At 44.7% G+C, this 21,537-nt stretch overlaps 1 protein-coding gene across 2 annotated transcripts in view; it reads left to right on the forward strand.

Annotated features, from left to right (window-relative positions):
• Positions 1-6,794: 6,794 nt before the first annotated feature.
• Positions 6,795-21,537, forward strand: part of rnf213a (ring finger protein 213a) — a 131,610-nt gene continuing 116,867 nt past the window's right edge. For both annotated transcript variants that reach the window (XM_060901392.1, XM_060901393.1), the window contains exon 1: positions 6,795-6,960. The gene's annotated coding sequence lies outside the window, so the exon portion shown is untranslated. The remainder of the gene's footprint in view (positions 6,961-21,537) is intronic.

The following is a 21,537-nucleotide window of genomic DNA, read 5'->3' on the forward strand; positions in this document are numbered from 1 at the left end:
TGTTGAAGTTAAGTTCACCATCAATAAGGACACCAAGGTTTTTGACAGTATCCTTTGCTTTAAGCCCCTTAGTTTCAAGAACAGTGGCAATCCTAAGCCTTTCCTCCTTTTTGCCAAATATAATTACTTCAGTTTTATCTGCGTTCAGCTGAAGAAAATTGTGAGACATCCATTTGTTAATTTGGTCAATGTATCTATGAAGAGACTCAAGAGGGGCATAGTCATTAGGTGACATAGCTAAGTAAAGCTGAGTGTCATCTGCATAGCTATGGAAGTTTATTGAGCTATTCTTAATAATTTGTCCAAGTGGGAGCATATAAAGGTTGAATAGTAATGGTCCCAGGATTAAGCCCTGGGGAACCCCACAGTTCAAGGACACGGGTGATGAACTGTGGCCTCCAATGGACACATAAAAAAATCTTTGTTGTAGGTAAGATTTTAACCAGTTGATTACTATACCAGTAAATCCAACCCAATGCTCCAGTCGATGTAACAGTATGAAATGATCTACTGTGTCAAATGCAGCACTTAAGTCTAAAAGCACCAAGACTGATGTTTTACCGGCATCAGAATTAAGACGTAGGTCATTCATGACTTTAGTAAGAGCTGTTTCAGTGCTATGATTGGCACAAAAACCTGACTGAAACTTATCAAAACATCCGTTTGATGTCAGGAAGGCAGTTAATTGATTAAAAACAATTTTTTCAATTATTTTACCAACGAATGGCAAATTGGATATGGGCCTGTAGTTGTTGAGTACTGAGACATCCAGGTTATTCTTTTTCAGTAGGGGTTTTACAACCGCTTTTTTCAGAGATGAAGGAAACATGCCAGTTCGTAAGGAGGTGTTGATAATCTGAAGTACCTCGTCTGATATTAGGTGAAGAACAGATTTGAAAAAGACTGTAGGTAAAATGTCCAGTTCAGATGTGGAGGAGCTGAGACTTTGTACTGTTTTTCTCAGAGTCTCAACATCAATTAAACTAAATGTTGACATTGTATTACGACCCCCTCTCTCTTTATCCAATGGTTCCAGATTTTGAAGTGTTTGCACCTGTGTGGCTATATTCATATGTATTTTATCAATCTTTCCTTTGAAAAAAGATGCAAAGTTGTTGCATGTATTAACTGAGAGAAATTCAGAAGGCATTTGTCTTGATGGGTTTGTTAGCTTTTCAACTGTAGAAAATAGCACATGGGCATTGTTGATATTCCTATTAATAATGTCAGCAAAAAAAGACTGTCTTGCTTTAGAAATTTCTAAGTTGTGTTTACATAACATCCCTTTGTAGATTTGATAATGAATCTGGAGTTTAGATTTACACCATTTTCTTTCAGACTTTCTACATTCCCGCTTTAACATTTTAACTGCTGGATTTAGTTTCCAGGGTGCTTTTCCTTTGTCTATGACTCTTTTGGTTTTTAAAGGAGCAATAGCATCCATAATATGATTCATTCTTGAATTAAAAATTTCCATTAGATTATCTGCACAATCTAAAGATTGACATGGGAGTTCTGAGAGTGCCTGCTCAAAAAGAGCTGCGGTGCCATTGGTAATTACCCTCTTTTTTACAGTCACAGACTTGTTTTGAAAGTGAGGGGAAATGGAAACATCAAAGAAAACACAGAAATGATCAGATATACCCAGGTCCATGACACTAGTAGATACATTAAGACCCTTAGTGATGACAAGGTCGAGGGTGTGGCCATGGGAGTGTGTTGGCCCTTGTACATGTTGTGTTAGGTTGAAGGCATCAATCAGTGTAAGAAATTCATTTGCATACGTGTTATCTAGATTATCAACATGGAAGTTAAAATCCCCAGAAATAATAAGATTGTCAAACTCTAAACAAATATATGACAACAGTTCCCCAAACTCCTCTAGGAACAGTGGTGCAGAAAGTCTTGGTGGTCTGTAAATAGTCAACACTAATATGTTAGAAGAACATTTTAGGATTGCACTTAGGTATTCAAAAGATGTAAAGTCACCAAGAGTTGTCTGTTTGTACTGAAAACATGCCTTGTATATATTTGCTTTTCCTCCTCCCCGTTTATTGGCTCTTCCAACACTCATAAAATCAAGGAGTGGGGGAGTTGCTTCAATAAGAGTAATAGAGCTGCTTGATTGTTCAAGCCAAGTTTCAGTAAGAAGCATAAAATCCAGTTTGTGTGTACCGATGAAGTCATTAATTAAAAAAGGCTTATTAAGTGATCTTACATTCTGAAGAGCTAGTTTTACAGTGAATGTGGGGGTAATTTCCACAGAAACGTTCTGTGGTTGTTTTGGAACTGGAAGGAGATTTGACAAGTTTACCCCATTGATAGGATGTATAAGAACACCTCCCCTTCTTGTTAGCACAGGAATAGAAAAGTACGTCATGGGTCCCAGCTTATTTCCAAAACTACCATCTGGACCCAGATTATATCAGTTCATTCCAACATGAAGGTCATCACTGCTGCCGGTGAACTGTAGCTGTGCACATGGTCCTTGAGTCTTATCTGTAGTCACAGGGGGAGGTGGTGCCCTCCATTTCTTGGGTGCTGTAGCAGTTGGATATATCATTAAAGATGTTGGGGTACACAAGGCCTGACCATGAGACAGCTCTGTGTATGGTACTTGATTTGAGTGTCCTCTTGGGCTTGCCAAAGACACTCGGCTTAAAGACAATAGTCTCTCCATTTTCTCAGGAAAATGCAGTCTGGGGGGTGAAGGAGATACAGAGGGGCTTGGGGTTACATCCACTGTTGTTGGTGGTGATTGCCTATTGCCAGTCTCAGGAGGTTGTGGTGATGCTTGTTTATCTGATTTTCTTTCTGATAGTTCTGCCAGCTTACCCGTTAGCTCAGATATAATGTAGCTAGCCTTGGAAAGTGACGGGGATGTGTGTGGTGATAGAGCCACCCTCTGATCATTTTCCTGAACTGTATTGGGGGCAGATGAGTCAGCATGATCCTCTGTAGTTGCTGGGGGCTTAGTTGCCTTCGTTGGTGACAAGGAGTTTTGCTTGACTCCACTGAGAATGGGAACTGAGATTGGACATTTCCCGGAATGTTGTGAATCATCTGTGTGTTTGATGTTGTTTATCATTTTTTCAGTTTGTAATCCATCAGAGTGAGCATTAGTCCCGTTTCTTTCTGCCTGCAGATTCACTGTTACAGAGTGTTTCGTGTCGTAAGCCACTGCTTGAATTTGAACCTCAAGTGTGTTTCCGTACTGTTTTTGAGTCTTTGTTGATGTCCCTGGGAGGTTCAGTTTGTACCCAAACAGAGTTTGTATCAGTGTTGTTAACTCCTTTCAGTGCAGCTACAGAGCGCTTATCAGAGAGTGTACCCAAGGTCGGCATGGAATGGTGGACAGAGTATTGATAATGGTCTGCCAAGACTTTGGCACCAGTCCAGCTGAGTTCTGTGCTATTTGGGCTGAAAAAGGCTTTGCGCTTCCAGAAAAGGTTGAAGTTGTCAATAAAATTAATGCCAGAGGAAAAACATGTCTTTGCAAGCCAGGTGTTGAGACTGAGCAGTTGGGAAAACCCGTAATTGCCGATCACAGATCCTGGTAATGGACCACTGATAAAAAAAGACATTCCAAGTCCGTTTAGGGCAGAAAAAAGGTCTTTAAAAGATTTCCTCACAGTGAGCTGTTCCCTGAAAACATCATTTGCTCCAACATGCACAGTAATGCATTTAATTGATTTGTAGTTTGACAGCATTTTTGAAATGTTGTCTGTAGTCTCTGAGATGGAAGCGTGAGGAAAACAGCACACAACCATGGACTCTCCTCCAATATTTTTCACAGTGAAATCACCCATAACAAGGGTTGTAGGATTAACAGGTGTTGGCGGCTGCTTTCTACCTCTACTGCGAGCTTTATTTTTGTTATTCAAATTCTGCCACTTTCTAGGAACTACTGGTTCCATGTCTGTAAGGCACTGAAATCTGTTCTGGAGTGTAATGGGCTGTGTATATCTGTAGTTTTCAGCCCGGTGGTATTCATAGACTGTAGGTCTGACGGCATCAGACCGCAATGGAGTTGAAGTTAATGCCCTTTTGTTTTTGGGTCTAGCACCTTGTCTTTTCCAGCAATCAGTACTCACATTTTGCTTTGTGAAGTCAACCGATTCATCCAAATTCCCATCATTCAGATGCTGAACATTCCCCGCATTCCCCTTAGCGGTATCGGCTGCTGGACTCCCTTCAATCCTTAATAGACGGGCATCAATCATAGATTCCAGGCTAGAAATTATTTTTTCAAGCTCAGTCCATTTGTTACTAGAGTTCCTTGGTTTCCCCATTTTACAATAATCCAGTCTTCTGTGTCAGTTGCTTTGTCTAACTTCTAGGTTATCTTGTATAAATGGGAGAAAACATCTGTCCTTCCTTGCTAAACTTGTTGAATGTAAGTAAAAAGAAAGCAAATAAGAAAAAATAGAGAAATAGTGAAAAAAGCGGAAAAGAGGAGTTCAAGCAGGAGCAAAGCAAAAAGCGTCCTACTCGCTTGAGTAGGAGGAGCAGACGAGCAACAATTTTTTTTTGGAGAGCAGTGGCTTTCTCCTTGCAACCCTGCCATGCACACCATTGTTGCTCAGTGTTCTCCTGATGGTGGACTCATGTACATTAGCATTAGTGAGAGAGGCCTTCAGTTGCTTAAAAGTTACCCTGGGGTCCTTTGTGACCTCGCCGACTATTACACGCCTTGCTTTTGGAGTGATCTTTGTTGGTTGACCACTCCTGGGGAGGGTAACAATGGTCTTGAATTTCCTCCATTTGTACACAATCTGTCTGACTGTGGATTGGTGGAGTCCAAACTCTTTAGAGATGGTTTTGTAACATTTTCCAGCCTGATGAACATCAGCGATGCTTTTTCTGAGGTCCTCAGAAATTTCCTTTGTTCATGCCATGATACACTTCCACAAACATGTGTTGTGAAGATCAGACTTTGATAGATCCCTGTTTTTAAATAAAACAGGGTGCCCACTCACGCCTGATTGTCATCCCATTGATTGAAAACACCTGACTCTAATTTCTCATCTCATCTCATTATCTCTAGCCACTTTATCCTGTTCTACAGGGTCGCAGGCAAGCTGGAGCCTATCCCAGCTGACTATGGGCGAAAGGCGGGGTACACCCTGGACAAGTCGCCAGGTCATCACAGGGCTGACACATAGACACAGACAACCATTCACACTCACATTCACACCTACGGTCAATTTAGAGCCACCAGTTAACCTAACCTGCATGTCTTTGGACTGTGGGGGAAACCGGAGCACCCGGAGGAAACCCACGCGGACACGGGGAGAACATGCAAACTCCGCACAGAAAGGCCCTCGCCGGCCATGGGGCTCGAACCCAGGACCTTCTTGCTGTGAGGCGACAGCGCTAACCACTACACCACCGTGCCGCCCCTGACTCTAATTTCACCTTCAAATTAACTGTTAATCCTAGAGGTTCACATACTTTTGCCACTCACAGATATGTAATATTGGATCATTTTCCTCAATAAACAAATGACCAAGTATAATATTATTGTCTCATTTGTTTAACTGGGTTCTCTTTATCTACTTTTAGGACTTGTGTGAAAATCTGATGATGTTTTAAGTCATATTTATGCAGAAATATAGAAAATTCTAAAGGGTTCACAAACTTTCAAGCACCACTGTACTTTGATCTTGCTCCTGAATTTATCCGTGATATGCACTTTACGCAAACCTCCTTCACAAAACTCATCCAAAAAATCCTTGTGTGACCCTTAAAAAAACGTGTTGCTGGGAGCAAAGAGAGGACACAACAAACTGCACTGGTTTGGTACCATAGTACTGATCAACAATAACAGTGAAAAATAAAAACACATTTCACAGCAGATTCAGAATACTTCACACACAAACCAATCAGACTTTATCCTGTGAGATTCATCAATCTGACAGATTATTAGACAAACAAAGGATTAAATACAGAGGGCAGATTATAGAAACAGATTATAGAAATTTACAGATTATAGAAACTTAATAAACTGGTCAGAAGGGCTGGCTCAGTCTTGGACTGTCCTCTGGACTCCATTGAGGTGGTGAGTGAGAGGAGGATGTTAGCCAAGCTGACCTCAATCATGGATAACCCTTCTCACCCCCTACATGAGGCTGTGGGGGCTTTAAGCAGCTCTTTTAGTAGTAGACTGCTACACCCACGGTGTAAGAAGGAGAGGTACCGCAGGCCATTCATACCTACTGCTGTCAGACTGTATAACACCCACAACTTGTAACATAGCACCAATAACCTGTTTGTCGTTTCATTTGCACTACTTCACCACTACCACCTCTGCCATCTCTCATCGATGCAATTATTATGTGCAATAATATAGGCCCTAAACTATTTTTATGCATACTTTATATATATATATATATATATATATATATATATATATATATATATATATAATTTATATAATTTATATATATATATATATATATATATATATATATATATATATATATATATATATACAGAGTCTACCTGTAATGTGCAATTTTTCAATAAGGCAATTTTTCTATACTTTTTCACGGTAGATAATGCAAATAGCCCTCTGTATTTAATCCTTCGTTTGTCTAATTTTTATTTCAGTTTTATTTGTTATCTGTTTGACATTTTCTTGCTACTGTAACACGTGAATTTCCCCGATGTGGGATGAATAAAGTGAATCTAATCTATATACATACAGAAACTCCTCCAACTCCTCCTCAGTGTGTGTATTTAACGAGAGGTTCGGGTCCTGAGCTCATGAGTTCACGCCCATTTCCCATGAAACGAAAGTTCAGCCGTCCTGAAAAGTCGAAACGAAACGAAAGCTGTTTTTGGTCTTTCCAGGGTGAATCAGCAGATAATGCCACAGACACTTGTACTGATCTGAATCAGCGTGTGTTCATTTTTTAACCCGACTGGAATATTAAAGGCAGCGATACACCTGTAGAGGTAAGGAACTGGTCACAGGAACATCTTTCTGCGTGCTCGTGTTTTTATTTTTACCGGAAGTGCTTAGCATAATAATAGCCAACACCAAACAGGGACGGCGCAGAGCAGCTACTCAGCCATGGCGCTTTTTTTTTTTTAATAATTATTTTTTAACGTGCACGCCGATGAGGTAATGTTAGCTAGCAAGCAGTCTGTCTATACATTCATGCATACATACTTGCTAGCAAGCTAATAAGACAAGACAAGAGAAAAGTGCTAGCTAGCTCGCTATATTTGTATACTGGGAACTGAAAGAGGACTGAACGAGGTTTATGTGCTTTAAACACTGTTATTATGTATTTCTGTTTTAACGGGGAAACCTATAATATACGTGCATTTTAACTGTACAGTTGTAGTAAGTTGTTGCTCTGCACCAAAGGTGTAGGTTTGGTATTAACATTGGTGGGGGCATAAACCCAATACCAACCCCCAGTGGCGCCAACTTCAGGTCAACGTTAGAGGGTCACAATATTTTGCTCCATTGTGTTCCACTAAAACAGTATCCATCATCTCTCCAAAGTCCAGACTTTTAAAATTTGAAGTTCAGAATTGTAGTAATTCATGAATAATATGCAATTCATTTGATTTAATTACAAATCTTGCATGTGATAATTAACTCATCTCATCTCATTATTTCTAGCCGCTTCATCCTGTTCTACAGGGTCGCAGGCAAGCTGGAGCCTATCCCAGCTGACTACGGGCGAAAGGCGGGGTACACCCTGGACAAGTCGCCAGGTCATCACAGGGCTGACACTTTTGGCCCTTTTCCACTACCCTTTTTCAGCTCGCTTCAGCCCGACACGGCTCGCGTTTCGACTACCAAAAACCAGCACGACTCGGCTCGTTTCAGCCCTGCTTAGCCCCTAAAACTCGCACCGTTTTGGAGTGGGGCTGAAGCGAGCCAAACCGTGCCGAGTGAGGTTGGGGGCGTGAGCAGACACTCCCCTGTGCACTGATTGGTGAGGAGGCGTGTCCTCACATGCCCACACACGCCCCGCGAGCACGCTGGGATCTGTAAACACTGCAAACCCGGAAGGAGAATAATTACGAATTACGAGAATTTCTGAAGCCTTATGCGCCTCGCCTCATCTATACGCTCTTGCCAGTATCTGTCCGCGTTGTCGGTGACAACAAGCCACAGCACCAAGACCAGCAACACTAACGACTCCATGTCCTCCATGTTTATTGTTTACTATCCGGGTCGTGAGACTACCGCTTAAAAGCTCACTGAATCAGTGACATACAGAGCATCGTGGACGAGTTCGCGGAGCGCAAGGCTCGTCGTATGCCCTTCAAATAATGCGCACAGTAGGCTATTGATGTTTTATTATGAGCCATGTACAGTATGTCGCCTAATGTTTTTTTTGTTTCTGAGTTACATGTTCGTTTGAAGGACTTAATGTACAAAATAACATAGTTGCACCCCGTAGTGTTGAAATTGGTAAACACAGTGCATTCAGTGAGGTTTGCACCGCCCTCCTTTTATTTCTGACTCTTCCTGTCACCGTTGCAACCTCTGAGCGCTCATTCGTATGCCCTTCAAATAATGTGCGCAGTATAGGCTATTGATGTTTTATTATGAGCCATGTACAGTATCCTAATGTTTTTTGTTTCTGAGTTACATGTTCGTTTGAAGGACTTGATGTACTAAATAACATAGTTGCACCCGGTAGTGTTGAAATTGGTAAACACCGCAGCTGCGGACATTTTGTAGCCTAAAATGATGTTATGATAAGCTTTAATAAAGGGCCCGGTCATTTGCCCCGCCCCCGGCCCGGCTCTGACTTGTTCCGCCACTGTCACTGATGTCACTGTTTGCGCTGCTTAACGACATCACCTGACGTCCACCCACTTTCGCTAACTCCACCCAATGTGTCCACCCACTTCCAGCCAGCACGGTTCAGCGCGGTTGTAGTCGAAATGCAACTCCAACAGCCCTGCTCAGCTCGACTCAGCTTGACTCGGCACGGCACGGCTCAGCCGCGTTTGTAGTGGAAAAGCGGCAATAGACAACCATTCACACTCGCATTCACACCTACGGTCAATTTAGAGTCACCAGTTAACCTAACCTGCATGTCTTTGGACTGTGGGGGAAATCGGAGCACCTGGAGGAAACCCACGCGGACATGGGGAGAACATGCAAACTCCACATAGAAAGGCCCTCGCCGGCCACGGGGCTCGACCCCGGGCCTTCTTGCTGTGAGGCGACAGCGCTAACCACTACACCACCGTGCCGCCCGTGATAATTAACTCATTCTACCAATTTGCAAATGTGTTTTACAACACAACTGTATTATCTGTAGCTGCTTATCCTGTTCTACAGGGTCGCAGGCAAGCTGGAGCCTATCCCAGCTGGCTATGGGCGAGAAGCGGGGTACACCCTAGACAAGTCGCCAGGTTATCGCAGGGCTGATGCAGAGACACAAACAACCATTCACACTCCCATTCACACCGATGGTCAATTTAGAGCCTAACCTGCATGTCTTTTAGACTGTGGGGGAAACCCACGTAGACACGGGGAGAACATGCAAACTCCACACAGAAAGGCCCCTGTTGGCTACTGGGCTCAAACTCTGGACCTTCTTGCTGTGAGGCGACAGTGCTAACCACTACACCACCCGGAACATGTTCCTTTCCCTCGTAAATGGAAGTAACATACGGAGCCTTAAACACTGCGTTCCATTAGGATAGCAGGGGGAGTAGGCTATCTTCTGTGTGATCTTTAACTAGTTTTAGAATGCTAGTTTAAAGTGCATATCATGGGTAAATTCAGGAGCAGGATCAATGTAATTCTCCTATTTTATATTCTGTCTCCTATTTTATATTCTTCTGTCACCTGATAAATAACACATTGATGCAATGAGCAGTGATGCAGCACACCTCGCATTTCAAACACCAGTAGCGTACGTCAGTTTAAATAGGCTATTCCAACTAAAAATTGTCAAGTCCAAGTCCTTCATCAGCTTCACCTTATGCTGTGACCCTGCCACTCCACTGCTGTGTGAGGTACAATGCGGTTGTGTTGCTTCTGTCACCTGGCAAAGTAATCGATGTGCCATATGAACATTGAGGGAAACCGTTGGATAAGATGCCATTGTAATGTATTCATTAGCGGTAAGGGGAAACTATTGCCGCTTTTCCACTACAAACGTGGCTGAGTCGGGCTGAGCCGTGCCGTGCTGAGTCGAGCTGAGTGGGGCTGTTGGAGTTGCATTTCGACTACCACCGCGCTGAACCGTGCTGGCTGGAAGTGGGTGGACACATTGGGTGGAGTTAGCGAAAGTGGGTGGACGTCACGTGATGTCGTTAAACAGCGCAAACAGTGACATCAGTGAGCTTTTAAGCGGTAGTCTCACGACCCGAATAGTAAACAATAAAAATGGAGGACATGGAGTCGTTAGTGTTGCTGGTCTTGGTTCTGTGGCTTGTAGTCACCGACAACGCCAACAGATACTGGCAAGAGCGTATAGATGAGGCGAGGCGCATAAGGCTTCAGAAATTCTCGTAATTCGTAATTCTTCTTCTTCCGGGTTTACGGTGTTTACAGATCCCAGCGTGCTCGCGGGGCGTGTGTGGGCATGTGAGGACACTCCTCCTCACCAATCAGTGCACAGGGGAGTGTCTGCTCACGCCCCAGCCTCACTCGGCTCGGTTTGGCTCGCTTCAGCCCTACTCCAAAACCGTGCGAGTTTTAGGGGCTAAGCAGGGCTGAAGCGAGCTGAGTCGTGCTGTTCTTTGGTAGTTGAAACGCGAGCCGTGTCGGGCTGAAGTGAGCTGAAAAAGGGTAGTGGAAAAGGGCCATATTTTCCTCGAGTGACTTACACTTTGTTTTGAAAAATAGCTGCGAATGTCCAGCTTTCTTTTCTTTCCTGACATCTCGCTGAACGAGCTCTTTGCTGTTCACACCGTTCACTCTACGTTTGCACGAGAGAAGTTTTTAGCCTACCGCTTTCAAATGAACCCCCTTGAAAACCAATCAGTTCAGCGTACTTGGTATGTGACGTTTTCAAAAGAGAGGCAGGAGTAACCAAAAATATCTGATCGAGAAGGCGGAGGCTGTTATGCTTATTACGTGAAAATGTTTTATTTGATTAAAAGGTGTCTGGGCCATGAACAATGTCCACATTACCATTGGGACATGCGTCATGTTACACAGACTTGGTCAGGGCACTCTACAGGTCTTAACTGAAGCACTTCAAATTAGGGGTTAGTGGGCTGCTAAAGTTTGCAGGCACTTCACAAGCAAGACTAGATGCAATGTTGGCCATCATTAGCACAATTTGATATGATTTAATAATGTCTTTGTGACCTTAATGAACACCAGTTGTTGTCAATATCAAGTCGGATTGTTATTTACATGCCACACAAACTTAGAAAACAGTCATGTTTGTATGTTGTCGTTTTTACACACTGAATACGAACTGTTGTTAACTGATTCATTTTACAAGCTAATCTAACGTTACTTTCCTCAAGGACAGTTTGCTAGCTAGCAGCCGGTCACTGCACTGCAACCGCACTTGCTAATTGACATGGTAGCCAAAAAGCTTGCTGTTTTTGTGACCATGCCCCCAGAGTGAATATTCATGAGCAAATTTTGTGTGGTGTTTCACCCAGTGGAAACCTACAGGAACGTGTACCATGCACGGAGCGTGACTTTTTATTTTTTTAATTTTTCTTTCTTTCTTCAATCAGAAATATTGGTAGTGACATATCAACTGTCATTTGATATTGGTAGGGACACGTCCATACCGTCCATACCCAATTCTACGCCTATGCTCTGCACAGTGTGTGTGAGGTAAACAAAGTGTAGTTTGATGCACTTGTTGTGTGAAGGCATGACTGCTGTACCTACAGCTAAAATGGCCACTGAGTATTGGCTGACTACCGTAAATCCTCTAATACTGGCCTGTATTCCATTACTGGCCGGGACTCTAATATTGGCCGGTCTCGCTGTCGGAGGAGGTAAATAATGGCCGGACTCTAATACAGGCCGGGGCTATAACCAACGATGTTTCTGAGATCATAGTGGCCTTACACAATCGTTCCGATCTGAAAGACAATTGTGATCAGTGGCGCCGCCAGGCGTATGGCCGTACGCACTAGGCGTACCTTGGGGAGAGAGATATTTTTTTTAAATTATAATTGTTACCTGAATGCTTTGGCAATGCAACATAATTTGAGAAAGAGAGAGAGAGACATGTGTGTGCCGGCGCATTTGTGTGCTTCAGGAGTGGGCGGGGTGTGCGTGACCAAGAAAGCTCATTGGTCAATGCAGATATACTTTTCTTGCACCACTGAGATTCTCTCCAGTTTTGAGAAACGGAGACAGACAATCGTCAGTAGTCAGAGCTTGTGCGAGAATGTATTGAGAAGCGAGTCAGAAATGAGTAAACGAACCCTGAAACAAACGAGCTTGTTTCAGACTTTTACGAAAAAGTCCAAAAGCAGTGATCCAGGGGTGTCATCTGCTTGCCAGTCCTCTCCAGTATCAGCTAGTAACACGGCACCGGCAGCTTCCACTCCTCCGCAACCGAGCAGCAGTACGCTGCAGCTGGATGCGAGCTCAGTTCCTTTGAGGGAATTGCCTTCATCTACCTCTGAGTTTGAAACTAGCCATACATCCAGTGAATTTCATATAAGAACACCTACATCTCCCCATGTCCCTTACGATCAGAAGTAGATGGTTGCTCCACCTTGCTGACAAATGAGCCATCAGATAGCTTTACTAATGAGCCACGAGTCAGCCCGCTATCACTGACATCAGATTTATCAGACAGAGGTAAACTTCAACCAGATGCCTTAAAATGTGCACGGGACTCTGTAAAGCTCAATGTCCTACAGAACCGCTTCAAACCAGACAGAGGGTGGGTGGCTCCTTCTACTCTGATTTTCGGTAAACTCAGAAAAATACCCGAGGAGTTTTTCAGCGAGTCTATGTACCCCACGTTGCGCTACAGTGTGTGTCAGAGTCGTGCGTGCGGTAGTGCTGAGCAAGTTCACTAGATTCTAATCGAGGCTATAAAGAGTTTATTGTTTATTGTCGTGTGTAGTTCACATATGTTGTTCAAATATCAGCCTGTGTTCATGGAAGGCTATTGTTCAATTTCAAGTTAAAGTTCTATCGTTGTTTTGTGTATAAGCCTATAGATCGACTCTTCATAGAAACTGCAGCACGCAAGCGTTTTTTTGGGGGGGGGAATTACACCGCTAGTGCGTACCTTACAGTTCAACCCTGCAGGCGCCCCTGATTGTGATTACCGGTAGGTCTGGTGGTAACCAGGCAACCAAGCATCAACCTATTTTATAGGTTCAAATAGACACAAAATCTCGTTTTTATTCATTCCACTGGTTGTCTGTTTTGCTCAAATAGAAATAGAGGCCTGCCTCTAATTCTGGCCTCCTTCCAATAATGGCCTGGACCAAGATGCACTTGAGTGAAATAAAGGCCCCGGCCTATATTAGAGGATTTACGGTAGTACCTTGCCATTTGTCAGTTCAAGACTCTTATGAAGACCTAGAGATATAACAAATGCCTCATACAGAACAAAGAAAAAAAATGCAGCAAACGATTAAAAAGGATCACAGTCTTGAGTAAAGAGTTTTAACCTTCCTGTTGAGAAGGCATTGCCTTCTTCTTCTGGCTGCTCCCGATTAGGGGTCGCCACAGCGGATCTTTTGTCTCCATTGCTCCCTGTCTTCCGCATCCTTCTCTAGCACACCTGCCACTTTCATGTCCTCTCTCTCACCACATCCATGTATCTCCTCTTTGGCCTTCCTCGTTTTTGTGTGTCTGGCAGCTCCATCCTCAACATTCTCCTTCCAACATGCTCTGCATCTCTTCTCAGGATGTGCCCATACCATCTCAGTCTCCTCTCTCTTAGTTTAATTCCCAAGCTCTCCACATGTGCTGTCCCTCTGATGTGCTCGTTCCTTATCTTGTCCAACCTTGTCACTCCCATCGCAAACCTTAACATCCTCAACTCCACCACCTCCAACTTTGCCTCCTGCCTCTTCGTTAAGGGTACGGTCTCCAATCCGTACATCACAGCTGGTCTCATTACTGTCTTAGGCATCTTACCTTTCACTTTTTCTGGGACTTTCCGATCACAAATGACTCCCGAAATCCTTCTCCAACTGCTCCATCCTGCCTGCACTCTCTTTCTCACCTCACTATCACAGCCCCCATTTTCCTGCACAGTTGACCCCAGGTACTTGAATTCACCAACTTTCTTTACGTCTACTCCTTGCATCTTCACTACACTCTCATCCCCATTCTCATTGATGCACATGTGTTCTGTTTTGCTACTGCTCACCTTCATTCCTCTTTGTTCCAATGCATACCTCCATCTCTCCAAACCCAACTCAACCTCCTTTCTACTTTCACCACACATCACAATATCATCCACAAACATCATGTTCCATGGTGACTCTTGCCTCACTTCGTCCGTCAAGCTATCCATCACTATGGCAAACAAGAAAGGACTCAAAGCAGATTGCCTAATGGTTAGAAAAGCAGCTTTGGGACCAAAAGGTTGCCAGTTTGATTCCCTGGACCAGCAGGAATGGCTGAAAACAAAAACAAAATTGCAGATTTCTCATAATAAATTGGTTCCTTTTACTCTAAATTTACAACCAAGAACATCATTATTTACTGAACACTTCAAAAATCTTAAGGTGCGATATAGAGTAGAGCAATTAAAAATAAATCATATGTACCAAGTGCTTGATGGGATGTCTCCTAAGTACCTTTCTGACCAATTCCTTTCCATCTCAAGAAGGCATTCTCATAATACTCGTTCTAGTCAACATTCGCTTGTCATGCCTCATTTTGGTGCTTTTGGCAAGTTTTCATTTTGTATCGCTGGTGCTCAGTTATGGAATAGTCTTCTACTTTAGTCAATTCTAGTCAATCTTTGTTAAATTTTAAGGAAAATGTTAAGTCTTATAATGTTATGACTTCTATTGAGAATAGTGATTTTTATTAATTTTTGTATATTTTGATATGTATTAAGTTTATATCTCTTGTCACATCTTGTATTATGGGGACCATGTGGAAATAAGTTTTTAACTTTTTTGTGTTATCTCCAGCAATATCTACAGTATGTGTTTTCTGTATTTTTTTTTTTTTATACTAGTTTATTTTGGGGGTGGCACGGTGGTGTAGTGGTTAGTGCTGTCGCCTCACAGCAAGAAGGTCCTGGGTTCGAGCCCAGTGGCTGACGAGGGCCTTTCTGTGTGGAGGTTGCATGCTCTCCCTGTGTCTGTGTGGGTTTCCTCCGGGTGCTCCGGTTTCCCCCACAGTCCAAAGACATGCAGGTTAGGTTAACTGGGGGCTCTAAACTGACCGTAGGTGTGAATGTGAGTGTGAATGGTTGTCTGTGTGTCAACCTTGCGATAACCTGGCAACTTGTCCAGGGTGTACTAGGCTTGCACGGTATACCGGTACCAGTATCGTATCGCGGTACTGAGGCATTTAAAACGGTACTATACTGCATTTGTAAAGTATCGGTACTTGCAAAAGCGCGGCAAACTCACCACGTGACGTCGCATTGTAACTAGGCTACAGCTGAGTGGAGCAAGAGAGGAGAATGGCTGCTGCACCTGTCAATCCCCTAGTTGACAAAGGGCAATTCCATGTAAATGTCAACCTCACCATGCAAAAATAAAGCAACATGTAATACATCAAAACCACTCCCAGAGATATCACCTAGGCCTGTATTTTATAGATGTGAATAAGTTGAACCAATTTGTCACAAGAATTGTTCCCTTCGCCTTAATATGTCAGTCTTTCTTTCTTATAATGTAAAACCCAAGCTAAAATCAACTTTGATCATGTACAATTCTATATTATTGCCACAAGCCACAGAAATGTATGCTAAAATCCACAAAACAGCAAAACAATAGCCATCCTAAATATTATTTAAGAACTTTGATAGTTTTAGCTGATATTTAGAGAGTTTTTCAAAGGGTTATGGTGGTTAAATTGCTGATTTTCTAAACATATGCAGGGGTGATAGCGTTCTGGCGCTGCGCCGGATTTCCGGCATACCGTGGCTGGGGAAAAATAAATAAATAAATCTAGTTCGCCCATTGTCCTGTGTCATTCTGAGATGCGCAGATAGACAGTAAAGGGAATTCGGAATTCCCTTTACTGTCTATCTGCGCATCTCAGAATGACACAGGACAATGGGCGAACTAGATTTTTTTTTTTTTTTTTTTTTTCCCCAGCCACGGTATGCCGGAAATCTGGCGCGGCGCCGGAACGCTATCACCCCTGCATATGCCATGTCCATTTCAGATGCGTCACATCCATAACGGAATTTCGTCACATCCATAACGCTGACTTTTCCTTCCGAAACTCTGCATGAAATACAAAATATTTTAAACAAAGATTTTTTTAATATTCACCTTGGACCCCTCTATCAAATGGATATCTCCATTTCGACATTAGGTTTACAATTTCAGAGTTTGATAAAAATGTACAGTCACCCAAGAAAAGTGATACTTTTTCTGTCACATCCATAACGCATATTTTATTGGCATTTTCTGGCATGCCCTAGATGTACTATGGGAATTGTTCTTGTTCTATCACTTCTCCAGTATGGTACAGCCTTAAAATATGCAACACCTGTTTAAATACTGGGAGACAATAAAACATGCACTGGGTCATTTGTTGCCATTTTGAGTTCAAGTGTCACGTCCATAACGCTGGAATTGCTCCAAACCAGGAGCGCGAAGTGCAATATGGAAGTATTTTGGCTTTACCCCAGATGCGGAAGGCCAACCAATAAACTCCGATGCACCCGTTTGCAAACGGTGTTTAAAAACATGTCTGGCGAAGGGCGGCAACACCTCCAACCTTGCTAAACACTTAAAAGACAACCACCCAGACCTGCATGCAGAGCTCAGGGAACAACAGGTAACTCATGAACTGTAATGTTTTTTTTTTTTTTTCTTAAAATTCCAGGGAGCCATTAAGCTTAAAATATTTTTGGGAAGTGAGCAAGTCACGCCAGGCCAAAAAAGTCACAACTTTGCATGTATCACGGCATACGCCTTCAATAGAGGAGAATGCAACATGCAGGCTACCCTTTTCAAATGCAATAGCTCGGTAGCCTAGTTAATAGAGTGCTTCGAGGTCAGCGCAAACCCAGCAGCGGCCATATTGGAAGTCAAAGGTCGCCTGGGTCAGTGCATTGTTGTTGTTCAGCGAAGCAAAAAGGGGTGACAATGCCGAATACGTGTGTCATTGTTGGCTGTAGTAGCCGGGGGGAAAAGGGTGGCAAAAGCTTCTACAGACTCCCTAAAGTCGTGACTAACCAGGGAATTGCAGCACAGGAGAAAAGCGAGCGGAGGAGACGACAGTGGCTGGCTGCCATTAACCGATCAAATTTAGGACAACTTGACTGTATCCGGATTTGTTCTGATCACTTTGTGACAGGTAGGTTAATATTGTCTTGAATTTCATAGTTACTAAAATAGTTATTTTAATTTCATAGTTACCGGTAGCATCCAGTATGCCGGCTGTTGTGTGATTGTCGTACTTTCCTTTAGTCTTGTGGCCGCTTCAACATAAAACAACAGGGGAGCAACATTCCCCAAGTCCAGCAATGCAGTTGCAATGTGCACACAAAATAGCATGTCTCTTGTCAAATATTATCCAGGGGTGTAGACTAGGCTGGGATAGACTCTGCGAGTGTAACACTTTCCCTCTGATCACTTTTGTCTCTCCGTCTTCAGCAGTCAACACCGACACATCGCGGACCCAAACGGACACAAATCTATCGTATGCTTCCATACTCTTGTAGTTCTGGAAATCCTTTAGTTCACAAAATGGACTTGGGTGAAACACTAGATAGTTCACAAGATCGATGCATGTCACATGCGGCAACAAGCTGGGGTCAGCTTTCCATTCCTTCTCACTAACAGTGTATGGATCTACATTCCCAATGAAACGTACCTTCTCAGCATAACGCTCCCGTGCCTGCTTATCTAAACTATCACAGTAGTGCTCCATCATTTCAGATGTCTAAATTCTTAAAAAATCCAAGCTTCTCAGCCCTCTAACGCGGAAACGAATCGGTGAATGTGTACTCTATGAGCGCTCTGGAGCGAGTGACTTCCAAGATGGCCGCGCAGACCGCAGTGTTACTATTTTTAGCATCATCTCAGAGCACTCTATAGTTCAATGTGCACTCACAGCGACCAACCACATTTTCCAATATTGTACACCTAAAAAGTTTGATTCAGTTCGTAACACCCTCGCTCAGACAATCAGTAGTCTTTCACAAAACAAATTTAGTGATGTGTCAGAGAACCGGCTCTCTGAAATGACAACGGGAGCAGCGATTGCAGGCTGCTTGTTAGGAGCCGTAGGTGCTGCACTGTCTCTCGCTCCCTCATGCCGTGCGCTGCTGCATGGAGACCAGTAAGGTTTTTTTTTTTTTTTTTTTCCCCTTCGGTGCCTCATCTCGTCACACTCTCCCATGCGAGAACTCCGCAGATACAACATTGACCAATCGAGTGTAGCTTTCATTTAAAAAGAAGCGGAGGGGAAAATTAGAGAGGGGGAGTTTTCTCTCACACACTAAGGTTGACTGTATTTGGAAAATAAAGCCATAAATGATACACATTTCATGCCATGTATGCCTATTTTACATTAGAAATTCAGGTTGCATACATTGCATTGTTTGGAGAGAAATTGGGCTAATGAATTAGGATCTGGTTTTTACCTGCTGAATGAATTTTATAGGCTACTCGAGAGGACGACGCCGTCAATAATAATAAAAATGAAACAATTGAAAAAGTTGTGACAGAGTTTTCTGACATATAGTCTACATAGTCTTCATGCTGCCACTAACTTTCGATCTGAGCCGACGTTTCAGCAATCTTGATGGTCAAGTGCATATATTATATAGCTGTAGAGCTCTTTGAAGTGTGGGTGGAGCACAAAGGACGGCAGGACAACGCTTCAGATGGAAAAGGCTTTTTATTCTCAGACTTTTCAGTTTACTCGCCAGTTCTTAATCTGGTAGCGTCACACACATATACACACACACTGTGTTCTTGTCCCGGGATGAGCTCTCCTCTGCTCTCCCTCTGCCTCCTTAAATAGGGCGCGGTTACTGGGAAAACACACAAAACACAGGTTAATTACAGTCAGGTGTAGTGATTCTGCCACTCACCTTCCCTGGCTCCGCCCTCCTGTCACAGACCGGCGCTTGACCACGCCCCCGCTGCCACATACCCCCACCGCCCGACTCGGGCCGGGCGCCTGTCCGGCCTGCAGCCGACTCCCCCGCCCCTTGACGGGAGAGGAAGTCCGCCACGACCATTTGCGCCCCCGGCCTGTGGACCACCTTGAAATTGAAGGGGTGGAGTGCCAGATACCAACGGGTGATCCGCGCGTTGGCATCTTTCATGCGGTGGAGCCACTGGAGGGGCGCGTGGTCCGAACAGAGGGTGAAAGGGCGCCCCAGCAGGTAGTAACGGAGGGCGAAGACCGCCCACTTGATCGCCAGGCATGCCTTTTCAATAGTGCCGTAGCGCCCCTCACGCACCGACAGCTTCCTACTAATGTACAGGACGGGGCAATCCTCCCCCTCCACCTGCTGGGACAAAACGGCCCCCAGGCCTCTGTCCGACGCATCCGTCTGCAACATAAAAGGGAGAGAGAAGTCAGGGGAGTGTAAAAGTGGCCCCCCACACAGTGCAGCCTTTACCTCAGAGAAAGCCCGCTGGCACTGCTCCGTCCACTGGACCGGATCTGGCGCCCCCTTTTTAGTGAGGTCAGTCAGCGGGCTGGTGACGTCCGAATAATTAGGTATAAACCTACGATAGTAGCCAGCCAGCCCCAGGAACTGTCTCGCCCCCTTTTTGGTCTTGGGCCTCGGGCAGGCCGCAATCGCTGCTGTCTTATTAATTTGGGGACGCACCTGCCCGTTGCCCAAGTGGAAGCCCAGATACCGTACTTCCACCCGCCCAATCGCACACTTCTTCGGGTTGGCAGTGAGACCCGCCGGCCTCAGCGACCTAAGGACGGCCCTCAGGTGTTGCAGGTGCCGCTGCCAGTCATTACTATAAATGATAATATCGTCCAGATATGCGGCCGCATAGGTGGCGTGGGGCCGGAGGACCCTGTCCATCAGCCGCTGAAACGTAGCGGGTGCCCCAAACAGCCCAAACGGAAGTGTGACGAATTGGTGTAAGCCGAACGGTGTGGAAAAGGCCGTTTTCTCCCGGGATAATGGAGTCAAGGGGATCTGCCAATATCCCTTCGTCAAATCCAGTGTCGAGTAAAAGCGAGCCATGCCTAGTCGATCGAGCAGCTCATCAATACGAGGCATTGGGTACGTGTCGAATTTAGACACCACGTTGACTTTTCTATAGTCCACACAGAACCGGACCGACCCATCGGCCTTGGGTACCAAGACCACCGGGCTGCTCCAGTCACTGTGGGACTCCTCGACGATGCCCATTTCGAGCATGGCCTGAAGTTCTTCCCGAACCACCTTTTTTTTTGTGTTCGGGTAGCCTGTAAGGGCGGCTATGCACTACCACCCCCGGGGGCGTCTCTATGTGGTGTTCTATGAGGTTGGTGCAACCGGGCAGGGGCGAGAACGCATCCGAAAACTCGGCCTGCAACTGGGCGACCTCCGTGAGTTGGGTTGGGGAGAGGTGGTCTCCACAGGGGACCGGAGAGGTACGTGATGCCAATGTCCCTTTTTGAACCTCCGGCCCCAGCTCCGCCTTCTCCGGAACTACCGACACCAACGCCACGGGGACCTCCTCGTTCCAGAGTTTAAGCAGATTGAGGTGGTAGATCTGTAGCGCCCCCTCCCTGTCCGTTCGCCTTACCTCATAGTCGACATCCCCGACTCGCCGTGTGACCTCAAAGGGTCCTTGCCACTTGGCGATTAATTTGGAGCTCAACGTGGGCAACAGTACGAGTACCTTATCTCCCAGCATGAACTCTCTAAGGCGCGTGCCCTTGTTGTACAGGCGGGCTTGCCGTTCCTGGGCCTGCCGTAAATTCTCCTGAGTTAGGTGGGTGAGTGTGTGGAGTTTTGCGCGCAGGTCCGTAACGTACTGAATTTCGTTTTTACTCTGTGAAGGTCCCTCCTCCCAATTTTCCCGCAGCACATCTAAGATGCCGCGCGGCTTACGCCCGTATAATAATTCAAACGGGGAGAGCCCCGTGGAGGCTTGGGGGACCTCTCGCACTGCAAATAACAAGGGTTCGAGCCATTTATCCCAGTTACGTGTGTCCTCACTTACGAATTTTTTAATGATATTCTTGAGGGTGCGATTGAACCGTTCAACTAAAGCGTCCGTTTGTGGGTGATAAACGCTGGTGCGGATCGGCTTAATACACAATAGCCTATACAGTTCGCTCAGTGTTCGTGACATAAACGAGGTGCCTTGGTCAGTCAGAATCTCTTTCGGGATTCCAACCCGGGAGATGATGTGGAAGAGGGCCTCTGCAATACTGCGTGCTGAGATATTGCGAAGAGGCACCGCTTCCGGGTATCGCGTTGC

This window comes from Neoarius graeffei, chromosome 20, assembly GCF_027579695.1.
Source record: "Neoarius graeffei isolate fNeoGra1 chromosome 20, fNeoGra1.pri, whole genome shotgun sequence".
Taxonomy (NCBI): domain Eukaryota; kingdom Metazoa; phylum Chordata; class Actinopteri; order Siluriformes; family Ariidae; genus Neoarius; species Neoarius graeffei.